The following is a 23,260-nucleotide window of genomic DNA, read 5'->3' as shown; positions in this document are numbered from 1 at the left end:
ATGTCATCAGCTAGAGCCAGATCTTCTGCCTCACAATTGGAATTGCACAACAATAAAACCAATAGTCCTAAATACTGGCAGTACTCAATTTTGTGGTCACAGGACACAGCCCAATACACTGTTGCATTATCTGGGCGAATGTCACAATCAACTTTAAGTGGTCTGCTACAAGAAGTTATTTCTACAATGATGAGAGATATCAACAGATTCATACACTTAACACAAAATGTGTAATGTGAAGGTAGATAGATACGCTTTTGGTTGACTGCCACATGCGGTTAGAGAAAAATCAAGAAGCACATATTGGCTTGGTGCCACCATTCAACATGAAATTAGTCAAATGCAATCTTAAAAACTTCCATCCAATCACTGTACAGGGTGTCTCAGTACAAGATATGCACACACTGCGCAGTGAGTCTTCAACTCTACAACAGACACAGCCATAGGCTAACGTGCGAAAGCAACGTATGAAGGCAATGGCTGTGTCTTCTGACAATCATGTACATCCCATACATGTACACGGCGGTTCGATAAAAGCTCACTTGCCTCCTAAGACTGCAGCCATCAAGACCTCCTCCACTTTTGCTGCTGTTTATGACCTCGTGGAACAATGATGCCAGGTCAAGCAGGTGACAGGGCCCCTACTGTCTCATCAGACGGGGTGAGTTGCTGGCAAAGGAGGTCCTGTCCTTCTATAACCAGCTCTGTGGCTCACCAAAGGAACAGGTATATGTTTGAAATGTATCTGTAAATCTGTCTTACTGTTTTTTCTATTTACACTGCTACAACGATCCTTTGAATTCCTGAGTGAAGTGAAGTGATTGATGTGAAGTGTCATATAGTTTGTTCCTTACAGAGGACAATGTTGGGGATTTGTAAGCACTTTACACTTTGCAAAAAGAAAAAAACAATATTAGTATGTATTGTGTGAGCAAAGCCCTAGATACTACTATGTCTGTATGTAGAGCTATATCTATGTATATTTTTGAATTGCATGTGAAACGTAGAAATCTCACATCATGTAAATTCGAAAACAGACTATATAACCAAAATGATGTTTGCTATGTGTTATCCCTCGGCCGAGATCAGGGGTCTCCAAAAAGTTGACTGGGAGCTGCCAGTTGCTCCCAGACCCCTTCAGAGTAGCACACAGCCTTCAGGGCAGTTATTAGATGGGCACGAGATCATTTTTTCATATACAATTTAGGGGAGGGTTGTGTTCATTTGACACCATGATCATCAGGCTGCAGATAGCAGAATCATGAGCTAGGCAGGGCTAAGTCAAAGGGACAAACAACTGAAGCACTGAGGTATATCTGTCATACAAATATTTCCTTGTCAACTCAAATTTGGAGCTTTGCACATAAATATGTCCCTGAATGATTTTAAATGGACAACAATTGAAGTGGAGAGTTAGCTAACTTATTGAGTGAACATTTCATTTAATTTACTGCCATTTCTAAGTTTTTCATCTCCACACTGCAGGCCTCCTGCTCCCACAGGCCAGTATTCATTGTGTCATAAGTATTTATGCAAGATACAGTCCTTTTTTTTAGATGTGAGAATTTTAAAGAGCAGAAAAAATGTTCTATGATTTGAAGTGTTTTGTGGAATATTTCTCAGCACTTTTAAATTACACCAATTTAAAAGTACATACAATTGTATGTTTGTGTCATTCATGTAACGATGTCACATTTGGTAAAAGGTTTGGCCTGTGCTACAAGTACATACCACACAGACTCTGTCACACTCTCCATTAGATCCCATTCATACCTACACATGTTCATACATAACCAAGGAGTACACTATCACTGACACACATGGCAGCCCTTTCATAGTGCTCTTAGTTGTAGTAGGTAGTTCAAACCACAGTATCTGGCACTATTGACTTTAGGCATCAAGTCAATGAAACTGGCTGTGACGGTGTCTGGTAACAATGCGCAGGTTGTTTAACCTTCAGTAGTTCACAATGTTTTGCACTGATCTGAAGTAGCTCACATCATACAAAATGAAGGCTGACGATGAGAAGCTGCCGTCTGGGTAGGAGAAACGCATGAGTCGCAGTTCAGCAGAGGAAGCTTACTTGGGTGCTGTCGGCTGCCGCTGAAAACGCCAACTCCCTTGCCATCCAGCCTCCCCGTATCCCTGGAGGGATTGACCGCCCTGCCGCCAGTCAACAGCTTGCAGCACCCGCTTTGCGGGTGCCGCTGCGCGGCGTGAGGCGTGGGGTCGAGGCTGCAGGAGGGCTTGCCAATTACAGGAAGGAGGAGGGAGCACCGCGAGGCTAACAAGGGCGCGCGCCGCAGGGACTCTGAAGACCAGGAGTCCCTGCGCTGCACAGGTGTGCATGGCCGCGCCCCCAGCAAGACACGCCCCCCGGCTGACCAGGAACTAAAAGCGGGAAGTCTCCCAACTTGTAGCGGGACCCGTCTTTGCAGAGGAAGCTTACTTGGGTGCTGTCGGCTGCCGCTGAAAACGCCAACTCCCCTGCCATCCAGCCTCCCCGTATCCCTGGAGGGATTGACCACCCTGCCGCCAGTCAACAGCTTGCAGCACCCGCTTCGCGGGTGCCGCTGCGCGGCGTGAGGCGTGCGGTCGAGGCTGCAGGAGGGCTTGCCAATTACAGGAAGGAGGAGGGAGCACCGCGAGGCTAACGAGGGCGCGCGCCGCAGGGACTCTGAAGACCAGGAGTCCCTGCGCTGCACAGGTGTGCACGGCCGCGCCCCCAGCAAGACACGCTCCCCGACTGCAACGCCCCTTTATAAATAACGGTTGTCCGCTCAGCGGGACGCGAGCGAAGCCCGAGCACAGGGCGGGCAGTCTGTGGCAGTCAGGGGCTGACAGAGGCTGGGCTGGGCCACCCCTCTTACATCCATCGTTCTTGGGTCAAGGGCTCGGTTAATAATTACGGGCCTCGAGGCCACCATGTCAACTCGCTCTGGTAAAGCTCTGAGGAGTGGGGGAGAAAGTGCGACAGGGAACACAATAATTGGCACAATGGACAAATGTATCACAAGGGTAGCTGCGGTAATTGAAAAGGAGATTGTGATGACGGAACGTCGCCTCTCACAAGACTCCTTTCCTTCCAAATGCTCCTCCTTGGGAGCAGTTGCACATGCCCTGTCCCCAATCTCCAACTACCCTATCTCCCCCTTGACGGAGATTCTGTCCGCAGAGACACGGATTGTAGCTATAGAGGCTAGCATTGATAGGATAGAGAGTCTAATTTCTAATCCACCCCATCCCAGTCCCAGCCCAACTGCCGCGGGTCCTAGACCTACACCACCAATGGCTACCCCTCCTGGTTACAATTCCCTACCTCCCAACGAGGCTCCCACTCCAAGCCTTAAACCGCCGCCTCCGGCACGAGTTTGTCGGGCTCACAAGAAAAGGAAAAGGGTTATCAGCACTAGGAAAGGAAGCTATTCATTGTTCCACAAGCGCCCAAGGACACAGCCCCATAAAGGCCCTACGCTCCTAGAAGCTGGAGGACTAGTACCATTAGGGAATACTACCCCTCCGGGGCCAGTAACAGAAATGCCATCGCCCTTGCACCCGGTTAAGGCATTACCTACATCCTTAAATGAGGGGTCCTCCCTAGAGCACTTCGATAAATTGGTTAAGGCTCTGCTGGTACCGCTTATTGACCAAGTCAAGAGTCTGGGGGATAGGCTTGACAGATTTGAACAGACCACCCGGGATAATTTCTTCTCCTTGAAATCACTTATCAAATTGCAGTCAAGGCTTAGGGAGGACACTGCAATTGGGATCGAGGGGAAAGTAAATTTAGCAGGCCCAACACAGGGACACTCACCGGCATCACCCGTGCTTGCACAAGCCAGTGGGAAGGCTCCAACACCTGCACCACTGGCAGTCGCAAAACCGGCCAAGCCGACCGCTACTACCCATGTTGTCCAGGTTCATGCTAGTACCCCCCCGGCAGCGAGAACAGCTAAACCTAATCCTGCTCAAAAGAAGCGGCAAGATGGAGGGGCTGGTCACAATTCTAAACCACCTTCCGCTCCACCCACTGTTGCCAGGGGAGTAGCCTCGGCTCCAAAGGCAAAAATAACTACAAGTTCACCTAAAAATCCAAATCCAGTGCCTATCCCTCAAAAGGTGGTACGCAAGTGTCCCCCAGTTAATCTCCCCCCCGAGTGCCATCCATATGTTGTTGTCCTTACCAGGGTTCCTGCCCTGAGGGACAATCAGCAGGAAACCCACCAGGCTCTAAAGAATAAGGTCATCCATTGGCTGGAAGCCAACAGACCCCTTCCCGTGGGTGTGGATGGCCTGATTCTTGGTGTGCGCAGGGTGGGTTGGATTGGCCAGAGGAAGAAAGTGGTTGAGGGGGATTGTGTGGTGGTCAATTTCCAAGACACAAGAGCTGCCCACTCAATATGTAGCCTTGGACAGGCCACGACCGGTTCCGGAGTTGAAGCAGTAGATTTAACATTCTTCTACCCGCGGCCGGTCTTGAATCCTATAAATAGTTTCCCTGTGATACCGACCCCAAACTATGCTTATGGTCAATGGCACCCAGCAACAACTGTTGTGCAACCACATGCAGCTTTGCCATTGCCAAGCTGGGGTGCCAGGGGTTATTGACTTCTTGACTCCCCAGAGGAGGCTCGGACGATTTGGCTTTCAGACGCCCACCCCTTGATAACTGTTAAACCCAAAGATCCCTTGACTACCTTAGATGAGCAGGCTGCACTAGTATATACAGGGGAATTTAGGGTGGGGAGGACTCCATTTGAGCCTGCCACCATTTGCCCTACTGCGGGAGAGACAGATCCATCTGGCCTTGTCGAGCCCTGCAGCATTTCGGCTGTGGCGGACCCACCTATTAGGGTTCTCAGCTGGAATGTTGCTGGTCTGGACAGGAAGCTGGCCCTGCCTGACTGGAACGCACTGGTGGAGCAATACTCCATTTGTCTGTTCCAGGAAACCTGGAGAAAAGAGCCCCTACATAAGGCAGGATATTCTACTCACCATCTACCAGCTGTCCATTCTGAGACAGGCAGGGGTCGCCCTTCGGGTGGCCTCATTGTCTGGGTAGCCTCCGCACTTAATTGTAGGGTGGAGGAGCATGATACTCATTGCCCGGATCTTCTTAACATCACCCTGAAAAACGCCAAGGGGCATGTTATCGCTAATATCTTCAACATCTATACCCGAGGTATGAAGGGGGGTAGAGAATCGCCCACCATAGCCTGTTTGGAGGCCATGCTCCGATCCTCCCCATACAAGCACCGCACCCTGGTTGCGGGTGACTCAAATTGCACCTTCGAGCCTCTTGGCCCTAAAGTCTCACAGGACCAAGAGGAAGACGATAATAGGTGGGGGATCCCAGCTCTAGAACTTAGACCAATTAAAAAATGGACAGAAGTGGTGCTCCAGGTCAGTTCCCTAACAATGGAATTTGACCTGAGGGCTCTTAATGGCAGGACTAGTTCCGACAAAGAGGGAGCCCATACTTACAATAGGCCCGAGCATACGTCAAGAATCGATTATTTTCTTCTTGACGTCCATCTATGGAGCTTGGTAAAGGATATGGTGATCATACCCTCTGTCGAGAGTGATCACAATCTCCTCTCGCTTACCCTGACCAATAGGTGGTTAAACGGTTTAGGGAGCAGAACCGCTTGTTCCCCCGCCACGGATAGGTCAGTGGTCTCTAACTGTGGTCGACGGCTAAAGTGGACTAAGCTATCGCTCTCAGTGGAGAAGATTTCTTCCATAACGCACCTCTTAGCTACAGCCCTGGAAAACCTTGTCTCTCCTGAGGGTGGGTTGGTGGATGTGCCTGCCAGGTTCTGTAACCTAACCCAGGCTCTTAGTGATCTTTTTATTGTCCGAGGAAGCGCTAATAGGAAGAAACCATGTTCCCGGGCCAGACAAGGGTGGTCTAATTGCAAGTGTAGGGAAGCGAAGAAACTGCTTGTTGAAGCAGTCAAATCTAAATCTCAAATTAGGACCAGGGAGGCCAGAAGGTTATATTCTCACTGCCAAAAAAACACCAAGAAGGAGTGGGAGGACAATTTTTGGCAGGACCTCTTAGCTGCTAGTCGAGGGAGAGATGCAAAAGGGTTCTGGGACCTGGTGGGCAGTAGGAACCGTCCTGATGACACCTTGAGGACCTGCACAATTACTGCCCAGTCGTGGTTTAATCATTTTATGGCTCTTTATTCCACCGTAGAAGGCACGCTAAATGACCCCTTTATTCTTCCCCCCTATACCTTGGACAGAGACATGGACCTTTTCTCCGCACGGGAGGTCACAAACTTGATAAAATCTCTCACACCACTAAAAGCAGCTGGCCCGGATGGGTTACCTGGGGACCTTCTTCGAGCTTATCCAGGTGAATGGGGGTTGCTGATCTCTGCACTCCTGAATGCTATTATCGAGGGAGGATCAGTGCCAGAGTCCTGGAAAGGGGCAGAGGTAGTTCCAATTTTTAAAAAGGGTAGTCGGGACCTACCAGGGAACTACAGGCCAATAAGCCTCATAGACTCTACCCAGAAGGTGGCGGGGAAAGCTATCTTGGGGAGGATCCTCCAATGGGTGGATGATAACCACATACTGTCTGAGATGCAAGCTGGGTTTCGCTCAGGCACAGGAACCATCGAACAGGTTTTTAGACTCTTGTTACTATACTGGAAGGTGGTGGAACTGGGCAAGGGCAGTCTTTACCTGGCCTTCATAGACTTGAAGACTGCCTTTGACCTGGTTCCTAGGGAGGAACTTTGGAGGGTGTTGTATGGTCTCGGAATGCCCCCCTATATTCTAAATCTCCTCATCAAACTGCATAATGCCAACTATGCCCAGGTCAGATGGGGTTTGAACGGGGAAAAGACCGATAAGATCTCGGTTGCTAGGGGTGTCCGGCAGGGCTGCGTTCTAGCCCCCACCCTATTCTCCCTCTATGTGAATGGGGTGGTAGAGCACCTGCTTGAAGAACCAGCAGACCCCCGCACATTGGGTGGCGTAAAGATCCCAACCCTGTTGTTTGCCGACGACACCCTCATCATTTCGAAAACCCCCCAAGGCCTACAAAAGCTCCTAAACCGCTTCCAGGATTTCTGCGTAAACAGAGGACTTGTCATCAATGTGGACAAAACGAAGTATCTAATCATGCACCCCCCCCCGCAAACTTGGCCGCCCACCCATCCTGAACTCAATCCCCCTTGAAAGAGTGTCAGAATTTGACTATTTGGGAATCCGTTTGAGCGATGCGATGAGCTGGACCCCCCACATTAACAAAATGACTGTAGGTCACAAAAGGGTGGGGGGAGCTCTGTTAAAGGAGTACAACAACTCATCAAAACATTGTGTAGCTCCGATAATAGATATCTACAAAGCTCGTGCAGTATCCGCATCACTCTATGGAGCTGAGTTATGGGGCCTAGGCAACATGGAGTCTCTGTCTAAGGCAGAAAACAAATTTCTCAAGGACCTTTTGGCTATCCCGATAAGCACCCCGACAGTTCCGGTGCTCCTGGACGCAGGCTGTAAGTCAATCAAGGACCAGGCCCGCCTTCGACCACTCCTGCTCTGGGCTCGCTTGTGGAGGGTCCCTGAACTAAAATCTTACGCAGATGGGCTGACAGAGGGGATGCACTCAGATGGCTGGCAAAAGATTAAATGGCTTAGGGACATTAAACATCTGCTCGGGGACCTGGGATTGGGCTCTTGTTGGCCTACACACTCATCACCCCCAAAAGAGACCCTGAAAAAACTTTATTGGGAATGGGTTTCAGCCAAGCTTATTAGCAACCAGCGACACTGCAACTCTACCGCAGCCTTTTTGAAAATTAAAGACGTTGTTGCCCTTGAGCCATACTTAGACATTATTACCATCCCCATGGATCGGGCTCTCTACATTAAATTTAGACTAGGGACTCTACCCCTAGCCGATCTCCTCTCCAGATGGAACACACCAAAGCAGGCATCACGCCACTGCGCCTTATGTACCGATAGACCCGAAACTGTGGCACACTTTCTCTTCGAATGCCCGGACTACGTGCGTCCTAGATCCCACTGGCTCAAACCACTTTGTAGAGAATTGGGCACTCGACAGTGTTTGGTGGCTCTACGGATTCTATTAACGGACACCACCCCTCCTATTGTTTGTGCAGTATCCAAATTTTTAAAATGGGCTTGGTTGATCCGCTTAAAAAGACTGTCTATTTCAATTTAATCCCTTTTTAACTAAATTATTCTGATCAATTGCTATTTTTATATGCTGTTCTTAATGTTCAGTCTTTTCCCCTATCGACGTGCTGTTTTAAATTTGTTATGTAAATGCTTTTATGATATATGCATATCGAAATAAAGCTATCAACCAACCAACCAACAAAATGAAGGATGCCCCTGGGCTAGATAATGTCACTGGACTTGATTAGTGAGTTTAAGCCATGACAAGGGACAAGGTTAGTCAACAGCATACTACAAAAGTGTATATTAATATATTTGTTTTGGTCAGCATGGTAAAATACGCATGTTGTATGGTAACTTATGAGTCATGTTTATGATAGATGTAAAAAAATTGTGACATCAATACAGACAAACAAAAATTCCCCAAACCATTTTTTTAGTTCATTTCTTGTGTCCATACAGGTCAATGCCCATCAGAAGCAGGGTATCTGGAAGGCCATCACCAGGAACGTGCAGACCCTGGGTATCTACAAGTGATGAAGCTTCTGTTGCAGGGAGAGGTGGGAGGACCTACTACATTAGACCTGAAAATCAGCCTAAGTCCAGCTCCGGCAGTTTTCCCTCCATGGGAAGCGCATATGCTATACCCTGACCCCCCTAATGGCCCGTATTCTTGCGGTGGTCTATCCCAAGCTTGATGGGCAGTTGAGAGCACAGCAGCAGCAACAGAGATAAGTTTGTATTTGAGTTTTACATGATACATAAAAAAAATTTGTTACAGCCAGGATTTCCACATCAACATTAAGAATGACCAATGCACAAGAATAGTTCTTGAAGGTGTACATTCTACACAGTGTGTATGATGGTATGCTTTGTCTAATAATTTGTTGGAAAGGATCCCACCTGATTTCAGTTTACAGCCAAAGGACTGTTCTGAACAGACACATGGTTGCCTAAACTGCACATATACATCAGGTTGTTTGATGTCATGAGGGACAGCTGTACCAAACAGACTACTAGTCTTTGTTGTGTCAGGTGTGATACTCCTTCCCTATTGTGGATGATATGACATGGCATACTCTGCACTTATGATACAGTGAATGGTCCAAACATCACTGTTAGAAATTGGGTACCCTGATTGGCAGGTTTGCATTCTGTCCAAGTAGGGACCCTTCCTTCTAGTCAGGGTAAGGGGGATTACACCTCTAAAATAATCCCTGCTGACCCCCTTGGTAGCTTGGCACGAGCAGTCAGCCTTATCTCAGAGGCAATGTGTAAAGCATTTGCAAATAACAGACAGTAATTCAGTTTAAACACTACAAAAAGACACCACATCAGTTTTAGAAAAATAGCCAATATTTATCTGTGCAAAAGCAGATCAAAAATATGAAAATCCAACATACAGCAGGAGTCGATGGGGCCAGCATCGGTGGTCCAAGTCTGTGGTGTGGGATGGGGCAGTGTGTTATGTAACTTACAAGTGCAAGCATCATCGGGGGATACCATGGCGGAGAAGTGAAGCGAGTTGGTGCGATTTGCTGTGCCATGGTGCAAGCAGTGGCTCAGTGGTGACGTTGGGTGGGATCATCAGTGAGATCAGGGCTGTGATGCAAAGTGGGGCGGTGCTCTCTGGAGTGCTAACAGGTCACGGAGCCGGCAGCCACATAGTTGATGACATTGGGTTGCTTTTTCCTTTGGCAGCTGAAACTTGAAGTTCCAGATGCGGGTACCCAGAGGAGTGTGACATCTTTGGTGTGCCTGAGACTTCCAAAAGGAGGCAAGTTCTACTTCAAGCCCTTGGGGAAACTTTACCTTCAAGACAATTCAGCTCAGTCCTTTTACAGCCCAAGACAGAAGCAGCAACTGCACTCAAACCAGACAAAGCAACAAACAGCATAGGGGCAGTAATCTTCCTGGCAGCACCTTCCAGCTCTTCTTCTTGGCAGGGTCATTAGTTCAAAAGTGTTCTAAAGTTCTAGGGTCAGGACCCCAATATTTATACTACGTTTCCCTTTGAGGTTTTGACAGCAAGTCCTTCTTGCTCAGTAAAAACCAGTTCTGTCCTCACTAGTCCAGCTTCACTTCAATATTTGGAGACAAAATGTGTGCAGAGCAGACACAGTCTATTATGGTGCTAGTGAAAACTCTACCCACTACTCTAAATGCAGAAAAGTCTGTACAGCCTGGCTATGAGTTACCCAGGAAAGGCAGGACACACACCTCAACCCCCTTGTAACTGTCTATAGTGAATGCACATTCCCAACTCCTGTCACTCCCAATTCAGACTGTAAATAGACAAACAGGCTGAAGTACACAGGGTGGTTAAGCAAGAAAATACCCTATTCTAAAAGTGGCATTTTCAGAGACACAATCTAAAAACCACCTTTATTAAAAAAATTGTTATTAAATTATGAGCTCAGGGAGCCTAAACTCAATTTCTCTATCTTTTCCCAATTGAAAGTTACACTTGTGAAAGGTTACAGGGCAGCTCCAATGATCATCTATGGCAAAGACAGCCTTTCAATAGAGAAACATGAAACTGGCTGTATCTTACTATCAGGACATATAAAACAAACTACTACATGTACTACCTTTCACATACACTGCACCCTGCCCTTGGGTGTACCTTGGGCCTACCTTAGGGGTGCCTTTCATGTAGTAAAAGGGAAGGTTAGGACCTGGCAAGTGGGTGCCAGGTCAAAATGGCAGTTAATACTGCGCGCAGACACTGTAGAGGCAGGTCTGAGACACACTTGAAAGGCTACGTGTATGGGTGGCACACACAACCAGTGCTGCAGGCCCACTAGTAGAATTTGATTAGCAGGTCCTGGATACACACAGTGCACTGTACTAGGGATTTAAGAGTACATTGAATATGCCAATCATGGCAAATCAATCATAATACAATTTACAGTTGTAGCACTTGCAGTTTAGCACTGAAAAGTAGTGAAAAAGTGTGCAGAGGCACTAAACCAGCACAAACAAAGTCCAGCATGCTATCAAAACAGGAGGTCAGAGAGCACAATTTCAGGGAAAACACCAGTAGCAGCTGCTACCAGATGGGGGTGATTGGTGGAGAAATGTAATAAAAAAAGAATTTGCCTTTAACCGCTGGCCAGCCGCCACCTCTCCTCCATCCTTCCTCCTCATCCTCTTCATTTTACTGTCCTGGCCAGCGACAGCAGGAAGCACCTGGGCAGATAGGCTCCCCTGAGCCAATCACAATGCTTCAATGCAGGGTTTGGTGTTGGTCTGAGTGCCGTGGATCGGCACTCACACTGAAATAGGGCACCTATGTATGTTCCTGATTAGGCTTTGTAAAGCAGCCTGGTAGGAACATGCAAAGTACGCATGAACTGTTTGGTCAGCCAAAGAGGCCGGCCAAACAGTTCATGGTGCACACCACTCCTCCCCTGCTATTGCCAGCCCCGCCCCACCACTGACTGCAATAGAGAAAATAAAACGATAATAACAATACGTTATTATCATTGTATTTTTCATTTTGACCAGTGGGGCGATCCTCCTCCGCCTTAGCGGAGGAGTCGTCCATGGGAAACATGCTAAAAGATGCCAAGTCTAACAGTCACATTGGTAAGCTGGGATTTTACACAAACAAGAGTGAGCATGTGAGCCAAAATCACTAGTCACATCAGAACGAATGGTTACATTTTGGAGTCTACATGCATCCCAATTGTGTTTTGCATCAGATATACTGTTTCATACATGTTAAAAATGACAGATGTGCATGGTGTCCTTCTTCACAAATGTGTATGTAAGCCAGTGTGGTTTTGTACAAATCCTTGTGATAGTCATACAAGTTTTTGTAGAAACACAGACAGCAATACAGAATGAACTATTTTTCTATGTCCTTGTGTGAACACAATGATGGAGAAAAATGGAATACTTGAAGTGAGTTTGGTTGATTGCATGTTCCACCACATACATGTTGTAGTTTCACAGTACCTGCTAGCAGTAGTAATGCGGGGAGAGCAAAAGGGGGGCTTATCACACTTTTTTCTTTAGATTTAGTAGGTTCTTTTAATTTATTAAACTCAGGTTCTCCAAATATTTTAGCGATAGAATGGTTAGTCTCACCTAGCTGCATTATATTAGTAATTAATTTTTACAATGCCTGGGGTGGACTAAATGAATTGGAACATGTTCACCGCTTGGAGAACCTGGTAAATAAATACAGTCAAAATTCAAATACTCCATTCGAAATTTTCTTAATGGGCGATTTTAATAGCCACAAATGTGATTTGTTATGTCATTCAATAGATGCAGATACCCCGGCTGGAGCCTGCATCCCCCACTTCGAACACACTAAAATGGGGGAGTCTCTTGATTTACTGTGTGCTAATTTTAATATATATGAACCGTATAAAACTGTTTCTAATGAGAAGGTCCCCACTTTTAAAGGAACGACTAAGGGGACGATTATTGATTACATATTTATGTCCATAGGATTAATCGCCAAGACAAGTGAATATAAGGCTACTGTCTCACCCCATAGTGATCACAACCCTCTGTCAACTGTAGTTCACTGGAGTGACTTATGGCGCAGACAGGTGGATCAGCCCCGGGTTTGTGCCATGGCGGTGCCCAGTGATCAGGGCAGACGGCTTAGATGGGGTAGGGCTATGGAGGAACGGTTTATGGAAACCCTACTCCCTAAAATTGAGCAGCCGATAGAAACTTGTCTTGATCAGACTGCTTCGAATCTTCAGGTTATTACAGCTTTTAATAGTATCTGTGCTCAAACCGTCAAGGACCTTTTAAAACCTAAACCAAAGTACCCTACAATGCCCCACAAATGGTTCGATAACAAATGCTCAAGGTCATACAGAGAATTGAAATTGGCTCTTAAGGCTAAAGAAAGGGACAAAGAGCTAATCTCTCATCTGAGACGGGCTTATAAAGCCAACGTGAGGGCAAGGAAAGATGAGATTAAGAATAATGCTTGGAATGATTTACTCAACGTTGATGTTTTAAAAGATAGTAAACATTTCTGGGAAATTATTAATCATCCTTTTTTTACAGGGGAGAACAATCTGAACACAGACTGTGTCATCCCTGATGAGAGATGGGTACAGCATTTTAGCAATATTTATGGGGGTGAACCTTCAACTTGCCTAACTGCTAGTGAAACTGCCCATGGTGCAATCAGGGTGGCATTTACGGAAGAGCGTGTCCTAAAGGCCATTATGGATACCACAAAAAATAAGGCCCCTGGCCCTGACGGTGTTCCGGCAGACTTTTTTAAATTCTGCCCAGTAATCTGGAGTAAAGTCCTGTCCAGAGTGTTTAGAGCAGCAGCCGAAGGATTCCTACCTCAAACATGGGCAACATCCATAATAGTTCCCATCTTTAAGAAGGGAAACCGAGAGGACCCTGGGTGTTATCGCCCAATTTCCCTTATTGACTCTACTTTTAAAATCTTAGGTAGAGTCCTATTGGTTCAACTAAGGGAAAATTTAGATCTGAATGGGGGACTCTCGAATATTCAATACGGCTTTCGTGAGAATAGAGGGACATTGGAACAATGCTCCAATCTCCATCTTCTAGTCTCCAGGTACACGGTGGCCGGGGAGGGGTCAGTTTACCTGGCATTTATGGACCTTTCCTCGGCCTTCGATCTGGTGAATAGGAGTAAGTTATGGTCTATTCTCTTGGAGCTAGGTATAGAGGAGTCCTTGGTGGCATTTATGGCAAGGCTACACCAAGATCTTGAGGCAAAAATAAGAGTCACCAGGGATGGAAGGTGCACGGAAAGTTTTAAATCTGAAAAAGGGGTGCGCCAGGGCTGTATCTTGGCCCCCCTTCTTTTTACTATTTATATAAATGGCCTGGAGAAACACTTAGAAACAGGATCGGCGGATGTCCCACGTGTAGGAGGAGTGCAGATCCCAGCCCTCCTATACGCGGACGATGCCGTCCTGATAGCCCGCACAGGGATTAGTTTACAGATCCTTCTGGACCGTTTTGGTTCTTTCATGGAGAACCTAGATTTGAAAATTAACGTCTCCAAGTCCCATACTATGATTATTGGTCGCAAAGTGAATATGTGCCAGAAAAAATCTTTTATTTGCAAAGGGGAGATTCTTTCTAGGGTTCCAGTCTTTCCTTATCTGGGAGTCCTTTTTGACCAAAGAGGGTCTTGGGCCCCCCAGATTAAAGCAAAAAGTCTTAGTCTAGCACGATCCACATCAGCTGTGTTGGCTTTTGCAAAAAGACTGGGAGCCAAACCATTGGAGGCGCTAATCAAAATATATAATAGTAAGTGCGTCCCAATTGCTATGTATGGATCTGCTATTTGGGGCTATGTAGAGACGGCTAAGTTACAAAGGATAGAAAATGGCATCATTAGGAACATCTTATTTGTCCCTGACTCCACACCGATTTTTTCTATTCATGAGGAAATAGGCTTACCATATATCTCTGACAAATTAAAATTAGCCCCCCTCCTTTTTTGGGTCAAAACATGGTTGAACCCCGAGCTAACTTTAAACCACGCCATCCTTAAGGACGTCATCGCAAGGGATAACGCCATGAGAATCCCCTGGCTAAAATATATTAAATCTACATTATTTATGCTGGGGAGGCCGGAACTTTTTAATGACCCAACTAGTATTAGGAGGGAGGATGTCAGTTTGATTAAGCAGATGTTTCTGGAAAGGGCTTGTATGGATAGAGAAGAATTGGAATTGAGGAAACCCATGGTGAGGGCACACATTGCCCTAACTATTTCGCCCACCATGGAACCCTATTTAAAAATTGTGACTAATCCTCTCCATAGACTTCTCTTAACTAAATTTAGGATGAACTTAATTCCGTACTCCCTAGGAAACTTTCCGGTGTGGTCAAAACCTGATGATGGCCCACCATGCGGATGTGATCAATTTTCAGTCCAAGACACCCTCCATTTTTTATTTTTTTGTGACTTTTTTAGTAGTGAAAGGAAAAAATATCTATTCCCTGTGTTGAAAGCGGCGGGCTTTTCTCAAGTTAGGCCAGCGTTAATCTTTCTCCAAATGCTAGCGGATACTTACACTATGTTTAGTGTTGCGAGTTTTTTAACTGCTGCATTTAGATCGAGGAAAAAAAGATTACCCCGGATAGACCATTTTTAAACTTAAAATTGTTCTTAAAGGATACTTTTTAAAATTTGTAAATATATTTGTATTAGGGAGAAATAACCTGAGGAAATGTAATCAATATGTAGAAATCTGTTTTTTACTATGATTGTGTAATGTTATAATAGTAATTGTATTTGTGTTTGTTTTATGTCTTTTATGATTTTAACAAAAATCGAATAAAGAGTATTCTGACTGATGTTGTAGTGTCTGATCTTGATGACTCATTTGGAAAATGATGAAATGCATCAAGGTGTGATCTGTTTCATCTTGTGACTTGTATTTGATTCTTTGATGTGGGTATCATACGTGAAGCAGCATATGTCATATTACTGTGATATGGTACCACTTTTCGCCTAAGGTGAAAGCCACCATATCTTGTTAAAACATTTCACAATAGTGAGACAACCTTGAAATAAATTGTTATATTTTGGAGTCAAATGTGAATAAGTAATTGTGCTGTACTAAAGTGGATTAGAAATGTATCAAGCCCTATTTATTAACTCATGCTATTGGAGTCACTTGTAAATCCACAGTAACAAGATGTCTACATTTTTTAAACATCATAGGTAAATATATAGTGTGTGATACATTGATGAGCTACTTCAGTATGGAAATTACATAATGCGTTGTTCATTTGTACTGTACTTGAGTTATTTGAGGTAAGTATTACCATGGGGAAATTGTCAAACAAAGGAGACAGGTTTTCAGTGTCTACAAATATTGGTACAACATTGCACTATTTGTTGACTCACATGGATTCATATTTTACTTTTAGTGTATGTCATGCAGCTTTTTTTAAATTGTAGACACAGTGTCCAAAGGTAGTTTGGGCATATATCCTTATTGTTAACATTAGTTCACTATCCTGTAAAGAAAGGCCAACAATTCAGAGGTGTTCAACAGTTCATTTAGAGATTTGAATATGGTTAAGAGACAAGATAATATATGATGTCGGAGCTATCATAGGGAATTTCATAATTGTGACCAAATGGTTTCAGAAGATGTTCCCTAGATGCATTAGATGAGGATGTAAAGAAAAAGTTTGTGAGCTTTGTAGCAGGTGCAATATGGAAACCTAGGAAAATATTTTGAGTTCAACGTTATTGATCAGTTCTATTCACATAGCTATAATAAAGGTATTGCATATGTCTTTTGAGCATCATCCAGAGCAGGCAAAGGATATATTGGCCACGTAGGTGGGGCAGCAGCTAGCAACTGTGTCTCAACTATTGAGAGGCACGACACCGAGGGAAATAGTGGCACAAAGGATGAGGGGACTAGTATAGAGTCCACCAGATCGATATCTCCTTTTGGCGCCTCCCCAAGCGACGAGCACCTATTGATGGCGGACGCTACTGCTCCAGTTACACCTGCATCCATGTCTGCCACTCAAATATTCATTTCTATCTGACCTCTCTCGCCCCCCAGTTGGCCAATCTCTCCCCCTTAAAAGGGCTGGGGTCTCCTTTGTCACAGGCGCCTCAACCCTCCAATGCCCCCCTCCTACGCTGACTGAGGAGTCTATTGACCTTCTCTGCAGCTTTGCTGCAGGCCAGACAGCACTCCTGAATCCTATGCAGGGGCTTAGTTGCCATATGCAACAAATGTTAGCTCACCTGGAAAGCATTCACAGTGGTTTGTCTGGCCTACAGCGATCTTTTCAAGGTCCAGCCTCCTCACTGACCGCAGGCTTCCAACCACCCCAATCTTGTGCCCCACCTCCCACCCATTCCAATTCCCCATTCCCCGTTCCCAGCCCTGTCCCAAGCACACCCACACCTTTGCACACACCCACTTCAACACATACAAGCAGCACACACACACCTATACACAGAGACAGAAAAAACACAGGCACACACCCAAACATACAGCCACCACATCCACATGCACCACCACCAACACACCTACAGATACCGCATCACACCCACCACCACACCCACATGCACCACCACCAGCACACCCATAGACACCGCACCCATCACTACACACATGCACAGCCCCCACCACCAGCACACCTATAAACCTCACCTACCTGAACCACCACCAGCACACCCACAGACACTGCACCCACCTAAACCACTACGGGCACACCCAGACACTTTACTCATCGTCACACCCACATGCACCACCATCAGCACACCCACAGTCACCACAACCACACCCAGCACCTCCACAGAACTCCCATCCACACACACACACTAGAATCCACACCCGGAAAACACAAACGCCCACGTTCTCACAGACACCTAGGAAGCAACACACACCCAAATGTGCATGACATACACCAGACTCAAAGGCACCTGCACTCTCAACAGATACATTCACATCAGACACTGTCACTCCCTCTATCTCCCAAACCCAACTCCCTGTCAAACATCCTACCCATTTGCCGATAAAAGATGTCCTTTTTGCCCTTCCAAGCCCTAACCTCCCTACTGAATGCAAAGCTACCCCAACAACACCCCAACACCCTACCAAATGCAAAGCTACCCCTACAAAATCCCAACCTACCTTCTTCCAAACCAGAAACAACCCCTACTAAAACCATAAGTACCCCTCCAAATTGCAAACTCCCCTTTCAAACTCAAGACCACCACTCCAAAACCCAAACCCCTCCCAAGTAATATCTTTGAGGTGCCTGCTCTGCTAGATGCACCTTCTTGAGGAGGTTCCCATTGACTGTGAATTTGGAGGCAAGCTTTGTGTCACCTCACAACATTCACATCAGACACTGCCACTCCCTCTCCCTCCCAACTCCAACTCCCTGTCAAACATCCTACCCATTTGCTGATAAAAGATGTCCTTTTTGCCCTTGCCCTGAACCATTCCAAGCCCCAGGCCCCCTACCATATGCAAAGCTACCCGTACAACTCCCAACCCACCCCTCCCAAACCAGAAACAACCCCTATTAAAGCCAGAAGTACCCCTCCGAAATGCAACCTCCCCTCTCAAACTCAAGACCAACCCTCCAAAACCCAAACCACCTCCCAAGTAGGATCTTTGAGGTGCCTGCTCTGACCTCTAGATGCCCTTTCCTGAGGAGGTTCCCATTGGATGTGAATCAGGAGGCAAGCTTTGTGCCACCGCACAACAGTGCACTGGACTTTGTTGAAAAGTTATGGTCTGCCATTTGGCATTTGATGTATATTGAGAAACGTATCTCATTGTTTGGAATAAATCCATAATTTTGATTTCATCATGTTAGTCCCGTCATTAATTTTCATTTGCAACTGTTTCATTTCTTGTAATGTTTCTGACGAAAATGTGAAGTACTTATTTTTCTTTACCATGCTGGCAGGTCATACAACAGATTATTTAATGTCTTCTTTGTTAAGTGCATACATTGTTTAACATTGTTTGTGATGGTCATTTGAATTTGGGTGCAGGCATTCATCATAGTAATGGCCACTTGCACCAATTAATGTTTGCAATTTTTTGGGGATGTGTTACTACAGGTGTGTTTGTTTCGCTTTGATTACTGAACACATATGCTTTATCCCTTAAAAAATATTGTGACAATTGAAATTAGATACAGTACAATACTTGCACTAGAAAAGGGTAAATGTTACAAGGATGTAGACATTGAATACTTCAAATTTGGGACTGACATAGATTTTACTGGTAATTTGAATGAATGAATTGTGAGATGTATAAAGCACACAACTACTACGAGAGTGTCCCGATAATTTATAAGGTAAAGGTTACACCTTGTGTACTGCAATTTCTACATCATGTTACATTGCACTTATCCCAATTATGAGTCCTGCATTTCTTTTTAATGTGACAATTTTCGAAATGTAGTTAAACACATCTGTATGGTGATTTTTGGAATTTATATCCTTTTTTTGTGCAAGTGTCCATTTTTTAAGGCAGCTTGCACCACATTTACACATACAATGTGATCATAAAGGTGTATTTCCATTTTATGATTACTCCGCAGTGCGTTCAATGTATTGTTCTAAATGCGACAGTTATATTGTGATTTTGACATTAAAGCTGCTTAATTCTTTTTAGTGGGCACTGTGCGATTTTAAATTTATTCTTTAACAGACACTTTTAATAACTGCACTATTTACCTCTTCTGCTGCTGCTGCTCACGCTCCCTCGATGTGCTGGTGTACTCGTCTGTAAGAGCGAGTCACCGGAGCACGGCCATCTTGGGTAGCGCTCTAGTTGTTGTTTGCACTCTCCCTATTTATTGGAGGTGGTGCAAGCGCGTGGTTAGTTTATGATTACTTCGCATTGCGTTCAATCCATTGTTCTAAATGCAACAGTTATATTGTGATTTTGACATCAAAGCTGCTTAATTCTTTTTAGTGGGCACTGTACGTTTTTAAAACTATTCTTTAACAGCACTATTTACCTCTTCTGCTGCTGCTTATGCTCCCTCGATGTGCCGGTGTACTCGTTTGTGAGAGCGAGTCACTGGAGCACGGCCATCTTGGCTAGCGCTCTAGTTATTGTTTGCACTCTCCCTATTTAATGGAGGTGGTGCAAGCGCGCCGTGCGCGCACCAAAGGCAAACCCGTCTGCGCCCGTCTGTGCTCCAGACATACCCTTCGATTGGTCTATTCCAGAAATGAGCTTGTTCGGCTTGACAACCAGAGGGATAGGACCATGACTAGCTATACAGGCATTGGGTCAGGTATGAACCACCCCAAAGAAAACTACAGTAGGGACTCTTAACTGTGGGCTGATTAATGCTAGATCTTTGGTCAAACATCACACGTAGATTTTTAATCTACTGGAGGACTATAACCTCGACACACTCTTTCTTACTGAGACCTGGACGCAAGTGGATAGTGAAATCGAGCTTTGCTTTGCCTGCCCTCCAGGCTATAAAATCTGCCATAAACCTAGATGGGATGGAACTGGGGAGGAGTAGGATTTATATATAAGCAAACCTGGAACTTCACCCCTCTTTGCGTAGAGGACATCCCGGGGATTGAGTCACTAGGGTTCTTACTTAAAGACACCAGTGGTGTTTTATGTACTGGCTTACTTTGCTATAGACTACCAGGGGGAGATGCTCATGCCTATCAAGTACTGATTGATGCGATATATAGCTTAGCGAATTCAAATTCTAAGCTATTGATCATCGGAGATTTTAATCTCTTGGAGAATGGCACTCTTGACACTGCTTTTAAAAAGCTTTGTCAGGCCTGTAAGAATGTCAGTCTTCAACAACTGGTATTATATCCTACTCACCAGAAAGGCCAAGTGCTTGATCTAGTCTTTGCAGATGAAAATGATATAGTTGTACAAGAAATACTCCCACAATGTTGGACCGACCATTTCTTGGTTCTTTTTTCCTTGAAAGCAGCCAACCACCATCAAAAAGATGGTTACAGGTCAGCCACTTGAGCTAGTAGAGAGTGGTCTAAAATACTCAAACTAGCAGACCTCCCCCGGCTTGTTAATGACAGCTATGTCATGCACAACTCGGCGGAAGTGAATTATTTGAAACCATGTCATCAGATTTCTAACTCGCTAGACCAACTAGCGCCGTTGAGAAAAGCTAAAAGCTGTAAAAAGCCTTCTGCCCCATGGTATAATGAAGAGCTGAGGCTGATGAAGACTAGCTGTAAATAAGCTGAAAGGAAGTGGAGGAAGAACTACTTAGAGACAGATAAGGCAGCTCTAAAAAATCTGCTTCATACCTATAAAGAGTCAATAGGCAAAGCCAAGGCTAAATACCTTGAGGAGACTATTCTTCACTCAGCTAACAAATCACAAACTTTATTTAACTTAGTTAGAGGCCTGTCCAACTCAGATTGTGCTAAATCTAACATTCCAGCTTCACAAGAACTTTGTGATAATTTGGCAATTTTCTTCGAGGAAAAAATCAGTAAAATTTTAACAGGACTTAAATCCCCGGTGGATGGGGATGGGTACCAACATACAGAGAATGACACCTCATTAAGTTATGGTATAATTGATAAGGAACACATGACTGTTCTGGACCATTTTCCGATGCCCTCACGAGAGGATTTTTATGCAATTGCTGCCGGCGTTTCCTCAGGTTCCCCTATGGACCCACTCCCACACAAGTTTTGGAAATTGTTCAGAGGTGAACTCTTCCCGCTTTTATATCACATCTGTGGTCAATCTCTAACTACAGCTGTAGTTCCGGATCGCTGGAAAAGGGCAGTTTTCTCCCCACTGCTAAAAAAGGCCACACTGGATCCCTAGTGTCCCTCTAACTATAGACCCATTTCCCTGCTACCCTACCCAATCAAGATTCTGGAGAGGGTAGTGACCAAATCTCTCTCAAAGTATGTTGAGTATAATGAGTTGCTGGATGAAGTCCAATTTGGGTTTCGCCCTGGACACAGGACCGAGACTGCCTTGGTGGCAGTCTTGGATGACCTGAGAATGTGGGCCGACAGCGGTCAGACAGCCTTTTTAGTGCTGCTTGACATGTCGGCCGCGTTCGACACGGTTAACCACCAGATCCTGATTAGGAGATTGGAGGAATTGGGGGATGCAGGCAGGGCGCGAGACTGGTTACATTCCTATCTCTTCAATAGGCAGCAGGCGGTGACTATGTCGCCATTTTTCTCCCAGCACAGAGATGTTAAACATCAATGTCATCAATTATGCGATGACACTCAGCTTGTCTTCACTGTTGAGGGCAATAACGCAGTGTCTCTGGAAAAGTTCCACAACTGTCTGCATCAAATGGCAGACTGGCTGAAACAGAATTCTTTACAATTTAATGAGGAAAAAACTGAAGTACTATGCTGTACGGCAGGTAGAATTCAGCGTCCTCTTCCAGCAGACTTTTGACCTGGCTCGGCCAATAACTCCTTAATGTCCGCTAACACAGAGAGCAATTTAGGAGTACTGATGGATAGCAATTTACAACTGGACTCCCATGTGAATAGAATGGTGAGCACCTGTCTATCTCTGCTTCGAGCCTTGCGAAAGATACTTCAGTTTTTGCCCACTATCACCAGACCTCAAGTGGTTTGGAGCATTGTCTTAAGCAGAATAGACTATTGTAATGCACTTCTTTTAGGTGCCCCAGCCTCTCTGACCGAGAAATTACAAAGATTACAGACTATGGTGGCTAAGCTGGCATTAAACTGGGCAGGTGGTGCCTCGGCCTCTCTGGCCCTCAAGGACCTTCAAAGGCTGCCTGTTGCACAAAGAGTGCAGTTTAAGGCACTCTGTTTGTCTACAGGGCAGTAAACAAAATCGGACCTAAAGTACTACAAAGGAAATTTGTATGGTACTCTCCTGTTAGATCCCTGCGCTCCTCTTCTGCAAATTTGGTCTGTGTTCCCCATGTTAAGAAAGTCCGAATTGGAGGCAGATCCTTTAGTTTCACAGCATCTCGACTTTGGAACGCACTTCCCCTGGAGCTTAGACAATTGAACTCCCTGTCATGCTTCAGGAAGGAATTGTAAACCAGATTGTTCCCTACAGAGTAGACCGTGCCTTCTCAGCCTTTCTACTCGCTGCTCAGTAATCTAAGCGCCAGGATACCCTTGGGGTGACAGCTGCGCTATATAAATGCACATTACATTACATTTCTTTACATTTCATATACATCAACATCACAAACATATGCATTGTACATTGGTATGCATTTGCTTGCAAGAGAGATTTAAAAATGTCCAAATCCAGTGCAAATGTTAACAGACAAATCAAAAGGTAACAGGTAAAAGTAGAGCTTACCGTCAATTCCGTCCACGGCGGTGTTGATTTTGTTTGTCATCATGCAGCACTAGCAGTGGCAGAACTTGGAATATCAGGTCCTTGGCGGAAAAGGAAGTGTTAAAAAGTGAGTTTCAGACATATATTCCTTCCAATCTGCTAACTCAGTTATTGAAGTTTACCGCCACTGTCACGTCGGTGGGAAGGCACATCATGAATTGCTCAGTGGACAAACTGGTGATACTCCCTCCGACAGCTGCTTTTGCCTATTGCGCCATCGACGCTGGTGAACAGACCTAGCA

The 23,260-nt window shown here is 45.4% G+C and overlaps 1 long non-coding RNA gene across 1 annotated transcript in view; it reads right to left on the bottom strand.

Moving 5' to 3' along the window:
* LOC144785150 (uncharacterized) overlaps positions 1-23,060 on the bottom strand; it is a 53,311-nt gene extending 30,251 nt beyond the window's left edge. The window contains exon 1 of the long non-coding RNA XR_013601782.1: positions 22,980-23,060. This is a non-coding gene — a long non-coding RNA (uncharacterized LOC144785150). The remainder of the gene's footprint in view (positions 1-22,979) is intronic.
* Positions 23,061-23,260: the final 200 nt, after the last annotated feature.

Source organism: Lissotriton helveticus, chromosome 10 (assembly GCF_964261635.1).
Source record: "Lissotriton helveticus chromosome 10, aLisHel1.1, whole genome shotgun sequence".
In the NCBI taxonomy this organism is placed as follows: Eukaryota; Metazoa; Chordata; class Amphibia; order Caudata; family Salamandridae; genus Lissotriton; species Lissotriton helveticus.
This window is presented reverse-complemented; position numbering and strand designations above follow the sequence as displayed.